The sequence below is a fragment of the Sander vitreus genome, chromosome 12 (genome assembly GCF_031162955.1).
Source record: "Sander vitreus isolate 19-12246 chromosome 12, sanVit1, whole genome shotgun sequence".
NCBI classification, from domain to species: domain Eukaryota; kingdom Metazoa; phylum Chordata; class Actinopteri; order Perciformes; family Percidae; genus Sander; species Sander vitreus.
Genome location: NC_135866.1, coordinates 30,439,435 through 30,448,157, shown reverse-complemented (window position 1 = coordinate 30,448,157; position 8,723 = coordinate 30,439,435).

Here is an 8,723-nt window from a genome sequence, read left to right as displayed (position 1 = left end):
TGTTGTGGTTTCATGAAACTCTCGACATGTTTTAACAGTCACCTCGCGCACTCTCCCTTCAAACCACAACCACAGGAAACCTCCCGTGTCATTGAACGTTACGTTAGGTTTCTGGAAAGTGGGCGCTGTTGTTGTGTTGGTGGTCTGCAGAGAGAGTTTCACTTTCCACTCAGCGTGGGACGGAGGGGAATCCTGCAGCAGAAGCACTGAAGGGTGGAGGGTTAGGGGGGGGGTCCTGTGGGGGCTCAGCAGGATGGGTGGGAGGAGTGACATCATGGGGTCCTGTGGGGGCTCAACAGGATGGGTGGGGGGGGAGTACAGGGCTGTAACTTACAGGTAACGTTTGGTGTTGTTATTATGGATGTTTAGTTACCTTTGCCAAGAAGGTAAGGTCGGTCTGTCTGTCTGTCTGCCTGCCTGTCCCTCTGTCTGTCTGTCTGTCTGCCTCTTTTTCTCTGTCTGTCTGTCTGTCTTCATGTCTGTCTGTCTGTCTGCCAGCTGTCTGTCTGTCTGCCTGTCCCTCTGTCTGTCTGTCTGTCTGTCTGTCTGCCTCTTTTTCTCTGCCTGCCTGCCCGCCTGCCTGTCTGCCTGTCTGTAAGCAGGATGACAGAAAAACTCTGTGGAGAAGTGTAGCGTTGGGCCGACCCGGCTGACCCGTCTTATTGGGAGGATACATACCGAGCCTGATGCATCATCATTGTACATTTTTGTCAATTGCCAGATAGGGCAATCAGATAATGAGTGCCATCAAAAACAGCGAAAATGAAGACAAAATCTGCGGAAAACAAACTGTCTAAAATGTAGAAAAAGTGTCAAAAACTTTCAAAGAAATCGACAAACAGAAAAAAGAATCCAGCCTCAAAAAATGTCAACGAAAGCGACAAAAACATGAAAAAAAAATGACATGACAAAAAGTGTCAAAAAGTTAAAAAACGACATAAACGACATGAAAAAACACTGAAAAAGTCAGAAACCAAAACATTTGAAAAAGTGACATATAGGCGTCCGTCTGTCTGTCTGTGTGTCTGTCTGTCTGTCCGTCTGTCTGTCTATCCATCTGTCTGTCTATCCGTCTGTCTGTCTGTGTGTCTGTCTGTCCGTCTGTCTATCCGTCCGTCTGTCTGTCTGTGTGTCTGTCCGTCTGTGTGTCTGTCCGTCCGTCTGTCTATCCATCTGTCTGTCTATCCGTCCGTCTGTGTGTCTGTCTGTCCGTCTGTCTATCCGTCCGTCCGTCTGTCTGTCTGTCTGTCTGTCTATCCGTCCGTCTGTCTGTCCGTCTGTCTGTCTGTCTGTCTGTCGTCCCGTCTATCCGTCCCGCCTGTCTGTCCGCTCTGTCTGTCCGTCTGTCTGTCTGTCTGTCTATCCGTCCGTCTGTCTGTCCGTCTGTCTGTCTGTCTGTCTGTCTGTCCGCACGATGGCAGAAACATTACTGGAAAATGACCGGCCTGATTTGCATGAAACTTGGAAGAAGCCATTAGAGTGGGTCTGAATCACGGGGCGAACACAAGTTACCGTTTCCGTCTTGTTGACACTGTGAGAGAGGTTTGGGTCCCGTTTGGATCCGAGCAAGACATTATCTAACCCAGCGTGTGAAGTTGTTTAAAGAGTTTAAAATGTCGTCTGTCTGCAGCCATGGACTGTCACCTGGGAGAGCGGGGTTCACGTCCCGCTTGTGGCACGACTTTCAGCCAGGACTTATCATTTCATCGTCATTTGCCTTGAAATGAAGACATTTTTCCTGTCGTTCATTCATTCAGCTCTGGTTTTCACTTGCACTTTTTGCACTTTTTGCACTTTTTCCTCTTTTATTGTGGTTATAGGGAGGTTGGCTAGAGTGGACGGACGGATGGATGGATGGATAAAACACAGGACACCCAGGAGAGGGAGGGGGAGAGGGAGGGAGAGAGAGAGACAGAGAGCGAGAGAGAGAGAGGGAGAGGGAGAGGGAGTGATGTTTCCAGTCTCTGTGTGTGAGTGTGAATGTTAATAAAGAGCTGCGAATGAATTCCGGACCCATTTGCACGTTAATGGCTCTAACAGTTAAAACAGCTTCGGGGGAGGCTGCTGTTTGCTCTACCTGGAAAAAAGCATCTGAGAAACCGTGTGAGCAGAGACTCCCACACACTCCACACTACACTGCACACTTCATTAAAGCAACAGTCGGCCATTGTCGGAAATATCATTATCTTCTGTCTGCCTCAGGGTCACAAACGAAGACACTAATCTCAATTGGTGCGTCCGATAAAGAGACCGGAGAGCCTGGACAAAGATCCTTTCTCTCACAATATACACATTTTGAATCCTGTAAAGATTAAACCTGTTCAAATCCACCTTGCTTGATTTTCGTCTATTTCCCTTTCCCAAAGGGAAAAGCTTATAACAGAGGAACTGCAAGGCCAAAATGCATGTATAGCCTCTTTCCGACCAAGTAGTTACAGGAACGTAGTTATATGAACAGTCCACTTCTAAACAGATCTACTAACTACTCTCCCCCAAAACCGGTTTTACATTTGCATTCACACTAGCCAAGTGGCCGTAGGGACTGGTAGGAGGGGTAAGGGAGTGACGCAAGCACGGCAACAGTCTTCATAGCGTTAAAATCAGAAAACAATACACCAAAAAAAGTATGAACTAAATACTAAATCTATTGTATTGTCATAATTTAAACAAGTCTCCTGAAGAGAAACGAGTATCTCTCTCTTTCTCCCCCGCCTCTGCCTGCTGCCTGTGGATGTGTGTGTGTGTGTGTGTGTGTGTGTTAGTGTGTGTGTGTGTGTGTGTTAGTGTGTGTGTGTGTGTGTTAGTGTGTGTGACTGTGTGTGTGAGTGAGTGGCCTGCGAGTTTTGTCAAGCCCGCAGGACACGCTTGTGGAGTTTAACTCCGAAAAGACAGTTAACCACAGGTTCCCGTTAATCTTCTGATGGACATGTGTTGTGATATTTAAACAAACAAACCGTCAACGGCGAAATAAAAGCCTCTGATTTACGAGAGCGGTCTGAGAAACCTCCAGCTTACACTTACTTATTCGAAATCCAAACAGTTGGTTTCTCGCCTACAACGTTGTCAGAAGTGAATTTAGTCATGATAAGATGGCAAAAATGTTAAAATCGTCCCGTTGTTGGTCTGTCTGTACCGGAAACCCGACCCTCGTTGACATAGGTTCCTATGCTGAAAAGGGAACAGAGAAAAGACCCTGCTCTGAAGTAGGAGCTGAAAGAGTTACAGTAACTGCAGTCAGAGGAACCTAATAATCTCCAAATTGGTTGAGTCAGAACAGGGTTCTAGGAACGTTGTGTAAAATGCAAAAGAAATCCCTCCAGTCGGAAAGCAGCTAATGAGCGTTACATCCACTTGAATCAGTTCAATGTCACGTTGAAGGAAACATGCACAAAACCAAACTCACCTCACTGTCTCTGCAAGTTCTTCGGCTGTATATTAGTGGAGTTATTCCTCCGAATTCAGTCAAGAAATGTGACTTTCGTCTGTCCCAGCCAGACTACCGTGTGTGTCCTCTGCATGTTTTCTCCTGATTAACTGTGTTGCTCATCAACTTGGAAAACATCTCGGCCATGTTGTTGTTTTCTCCCCAGGTGTTTTTCATTTTCAAAAAGTTTCTACATCAGAAATTTGGGTTTCTTTCAACCATAATTTTAAAACAAAATAACGTGGATGGTTCCCTACAACGCTCTTCACAAGTTAAATAAATGAATCAGTTCACTACTTTCATTGAATGTGGGTGTTTTATTCAATTGTATAGCATGTAAAGAAAAATACACGTTGAAAAAATGTCAAAAACATCGGAAAAAGTGACAAAAAGGTCGGGAAAATCTTGACAAAAAACGTCAAAAAAGTGCAGGAAAATATTGACAGAAACTTCGAAAAAAAGTGACAAAAGTGTCGGAAAAAAGACGACCAAACACGTTGGAATTTTCTTTACATTTCGACCCATGGTCGACGGAGTAGACAACACAATGGTTAATCACAGTTAGGCTGTGTACGCACCCAAAAATAGAAGTACCGTTGTACCTAAAAGAGTACAAATGCTTGTCGCAGGAGAGGTTCCCTTTTGAAAGACAATCGTGTACCCTTCAGTTTCATTTTGTACCCTTAAATAAGTCAACAGGTCCAGTTCTGGCAAATCTGACAAATCCTTATTCATCTGTTTAAATTGGTACCATAAGTTGTTACACTGTTTTCCTTCCTAAATATTTATCTGCGTGAACCTACCTTGAACTTATCCTCCTTTCCTTTGGAGCCTCTTTCCTAGCTTTTCATTTCCCTTCAGTACTCTGTCTGGGTTTGCGGTATATTCTTGGGTTTTCTCCGGTCAAATCTTTACCGGTCCAATCAGTGAACAGAGGGAGTTGCTGAGAACGATGATGTTGAGGTCGTGTGCTAGTTTGAGTTGTAGTTCCGTAATGGCGGCGGAGAAAGATGCGAGCGAAGCCATTCGGTCCATTGTGGCAACGCTGCCTAATATCCAGAAGTTAAAGCCCGAGCAAGAACAATCGTTGCTGAGTTGTGTTGGTGGCCATGATGTTGTGGCCCTGTTTGATTTTTCAGCTCGCTCCGTTAGTGGTGAAGGAGTTTGCTAAGGCGAACACTTGCGATGCTAAGCCGATAGTTGTTGTCGTCTCCCCTCTTGTTAGCCTGGTCCTACCAGACAGTACGTAGGAGGGCGGAGCCAGGCTGCCAGAGTGGCTCTGGACAGATCCAATAGTTTTAAACTTCAACAGAGTACCCGCCCTTCAAGGAAGTTAACACTTGTCAATGGAGAGAGGCCAGACTCTCTGTACAAATGAAATGTACTACAGTCTGGTAGGACCAGGCTAGTGTACCAGAGTCTGGTAGGACCAGGCTAATGTACCAGAGTCTGGTAGGACCAGGCTAGTGTACCAGAGTCTGGTAGGACCAGGCTAGTGTACCAGAGTCTGGTAGGACCAGGCTACCTCTTTCCTAGACCAATGGCATGAGTAAAATGGCATCACAACAAACAGAAGTTATAGATAAAGTTCCCATAATAAGATCCAAATTGTAATAAACTGTTTATGGTTAGCTGCTGATTTGTGTCAAGCAGCAGTTGCAATCCTTTGTTTAAAATGTGAATAGAAATGTCGGAGCAGAAGTCTCACCACGATATCCTGTAGGTGCACTATTTTACTACATAAACATAGCATTTTATTTCAATCTGTACCATTTCCTGAGAGTCAGGCTCAAACCACAGTTATGCAAATCACAAAACTTATTAATGATGGAAATCCCCCTGAACTCTGCGGAGTGCCGTGCATAGCTCACCTCCAGCAAACTGAACTATGTGATTAAACAGTCTGGGATGAGGAAACTGCTTCTGGTACAACACTAGGTAATTATTTAACCTTCATTCATGCAGAACGATTCACTGAACTCATGAGTTTGTCTTTCGTACAGTTTACAGTAAGGTTTAACACTTTCACAGCTGGTAGCAGCCGGGTGAAACCGTGTGCTGAATTAAAAAATAAATATAGCAGGTGACACACCTACAAATCACCAGAACCTTTTTGGGAAGCCCTTGAAGGATGAGGCAGGTGTTTATGTATTATATTATTTATATTATGTTTGTTGTAGTCAAGGCCACCTAAACCAAGACCAGGTCATGACCAAGACCAGGGTGTATCGAGACCAAGACAAAACCAAGACTTTGAGCGGTTGAGACCTAAAGAAAGGCAAAGACTTTAAGGTGATGAGACCGAGACAAGACCAAAACTTTAAGGAGCTAAGACCGAGTCAAGACCAAAACAAGACCAAGACCAAGCCCAAGACCAAGACCAGAACAAGACCAAGACAATACCAAGACTTTGAGAGAATAGGACAGAGACAAGACCAAGACTTTGAGGAGCTGAGACCGAGTCAAGACCAAGACTTTGAGGGGTCGAGACCAAATTAAGACAGAGACTTTGAGGGGTTGCGACCAAAGCAAGACAGAGACTTTGAAGGGTTACGACCAAAGTAAGACCAAGACTTTGAGGGGTTAAGAGCAAAGCAAGACCGAGACTTTGAGGGGTTGCGACCAAAACAAGACAAAGACTTTGAGGGGTCGAGACCAAGTTAAGATTGAGACTTTGAGGGGTTACGTCCGAGTTAAGACCAAGACTTTGAGGGGTCGAGACCAAGTTAAGACAGAGACTTTGAGGGGTTACGACCAAAGCAGGACAGAGACTTTGAAGGGTTACGACCAAAGCAAGACAGAGACTTTGAGGGGTTGCGACCAAAGCAAGACCGAGACTTTGAGGGGTTACGACCAAAGCAAGACCGAGACTTTGAGGGGTTGAGACCAAAGCAAGACATAGACTTTGAGGGGTTGAGACCAAAGCAAGACAGAGACTTTGAGGGGTTGCGACCAAAGCAAGACCGAGACTTTGAGGGGTTACGACCAAAACAAGACAAATACTTTGAGGGGTCGAGACCAAGTTAAGACTGAGACTTTGAGGGGTTGCGACCAAAGCAAGACCGAGACTTTGAGGGGTTACGACCAAAACAAGACAAAGATTTTGAGGGGTTGCGACCAAAGCAAGACCGAGACTTTGAGGGGTTGCGACCAAAGCAAGACCGAGACTTTGAGGGGTTGCGACCAAAGCAAGACAGAGATTTTGAGGGGTTGAAACCAAAGCAAGACCGAGACTTTGAGGGGTTGAGACCAAAACAAGACAAAGACTTTGAGGGGTTAAGACCAAAGCAAGACCGAGACTTTGAGGGGTTAAGACCAAAACAAGACAAAGACTTTGAGGGGTTGAGACCGAGACCAAGTGTACCATGAGAATGTCTTGATACAATGATCAAAAAGCATTGCAGACGTAAATTTTACATGAGAGAAATGTGTTTTTTATTTGCAAACAAACAGTAAGGAGTTTGGTTTAATATATCTCAGTTTCTGGAACAGAAGACGTGGTGACAGCAGAAACAGGAAATCCTTCACTCCTCATTCATCACTGACCGTCCTGACTCAGCGGTCTGGACTGTCAGCATGACTCAGCACAGTCACTGCGACTCACCAGAGCTTCCCTTTATTTATTCATTTGGCAAAGAAAGAAAGAAAACAGTGACATGGTGATGCCTCAGAGAAAAAATAGGGACTCTGTGGTTGTGTATTTGGTCTTGAATAATTGTTTTTATGGTCTATATCGAAAATAACTTAAAACTTTTAATGTTAGAGTTAGGATGTGGGCAATATAATACATTCTTTAAATCAATAGAAATGTAAGATGTTTTGCAACACTAACCTGGAATAAATAATGTAGAGAAAAAGAAAAAATCCAAGGCACTCTTTTAGGGGCACTGACAGCCTTCTTCAGGGTGTCAGGGGTTCACACCCTGAAGAAGGCTGTCAGTGCCTCTACGCGTGGGTTGCTTCTCCCAGTATCTTTTCTATCATGAAAAAGCCAGTAAAAGAAAGGCTTTTTAAGTCATTTTGAAAAAGAGTGCCTTGGATTTTTTCTTTTTCTCTACATTCAATTGAATTCCCGACCCCAAAGAGCACCTTCAAGCATTTGATTGAACTTCCTGAGCATCCTGGACTTTTTTGTCTTTCCTGGAATAAATAATGTTTACATAGTTCTTGCATCAGTGTGATGAATGGAAATGAATTTGAATAAAAAAGGAAATACACAATACAAACTATAGGGATTTTTCCATTACATGGCACCTGCTCGCCTCGCCACGACGCACTGTCTTTCACGTCACCTTTTGGTATCGCCTCAGCTCGCTGGGAACCTCGACTGAGGTGGTACTAAAGAAAGTACCTGTTAGCAGGTACCAGGGACTTTTTTTCGTAATGGAAAACCAAAAAAGGTGAGTAGAGTCGAGGCGAGTCGAGCAGGTACCACGTAATGGAAAAGCGCCATTTGTGGCCAAAAGTTCGTAGACTGTTTGGAGCTGCAGACAGGAAGCTAATGAAGTTTTATTGTTTGTTTTAGCTTTATTCTTCTATTCTCCTTTTTTATTCGTTGTGTAAGGAAGACCGGCAAAGCAAGCTTTTCATTGCACAGTGTTGTCTCTATAATCTTTTTTTGTGGGTCAAGTGACTCAGCTGGTGCTAGCGTTCACATTATTCATAACCTTATTAATTAGCTTACTATGGTAACCTATGTCCAGTGTTGGGAGTAACACGTTACAAAAGTAACAAAAAGTAAATGACTGCAGAGACAGATACATTTGCGAGATGGATATTATTTTCAGGAGTAGTTTATGCTGCGTTGAAGCGAGCTGTCCTGTCAGTGTTCCCGTGGTCAGAGCCAGAACCAGAGACGGTAGGCTAGGGACATCCTGGTCCCGTCAGTGTTCCCGTGGTCAGAGCCAGAACCAGAGACGGTAGGCTAGGGACATCCTGGTCCCGTCAGTGTTCCCGTGGTCAGAGCCAGAACCAGAGACGGTAGGCTAGGGACATCCTGGTCCCGTCAGTGTTCCCGTGGTCAGAGCCAGAACCAGAGACGGTAGGCTAGGGACATCCTGGTCCCGTCAGTGTTCCCGTGGTCAGAGCCAGAACCAGAGACGGTAGGCTAGGGACATCCTGGTCCCGTCAGTGTTCCCGTGGTCAGAGCCAGAACCAGAGACGGTAGGCTAGGGACATCCTGGTCCCGTCAGTGTTCCCGTGGTCAGAGCCAGAACCAGAGAGGGTGGGCTAGGGACATCCTCGTCCCGTCAGTGTTCCCGTGGTCAGAGCCAGAACCAGAGACGGTAGGCTAAGGACA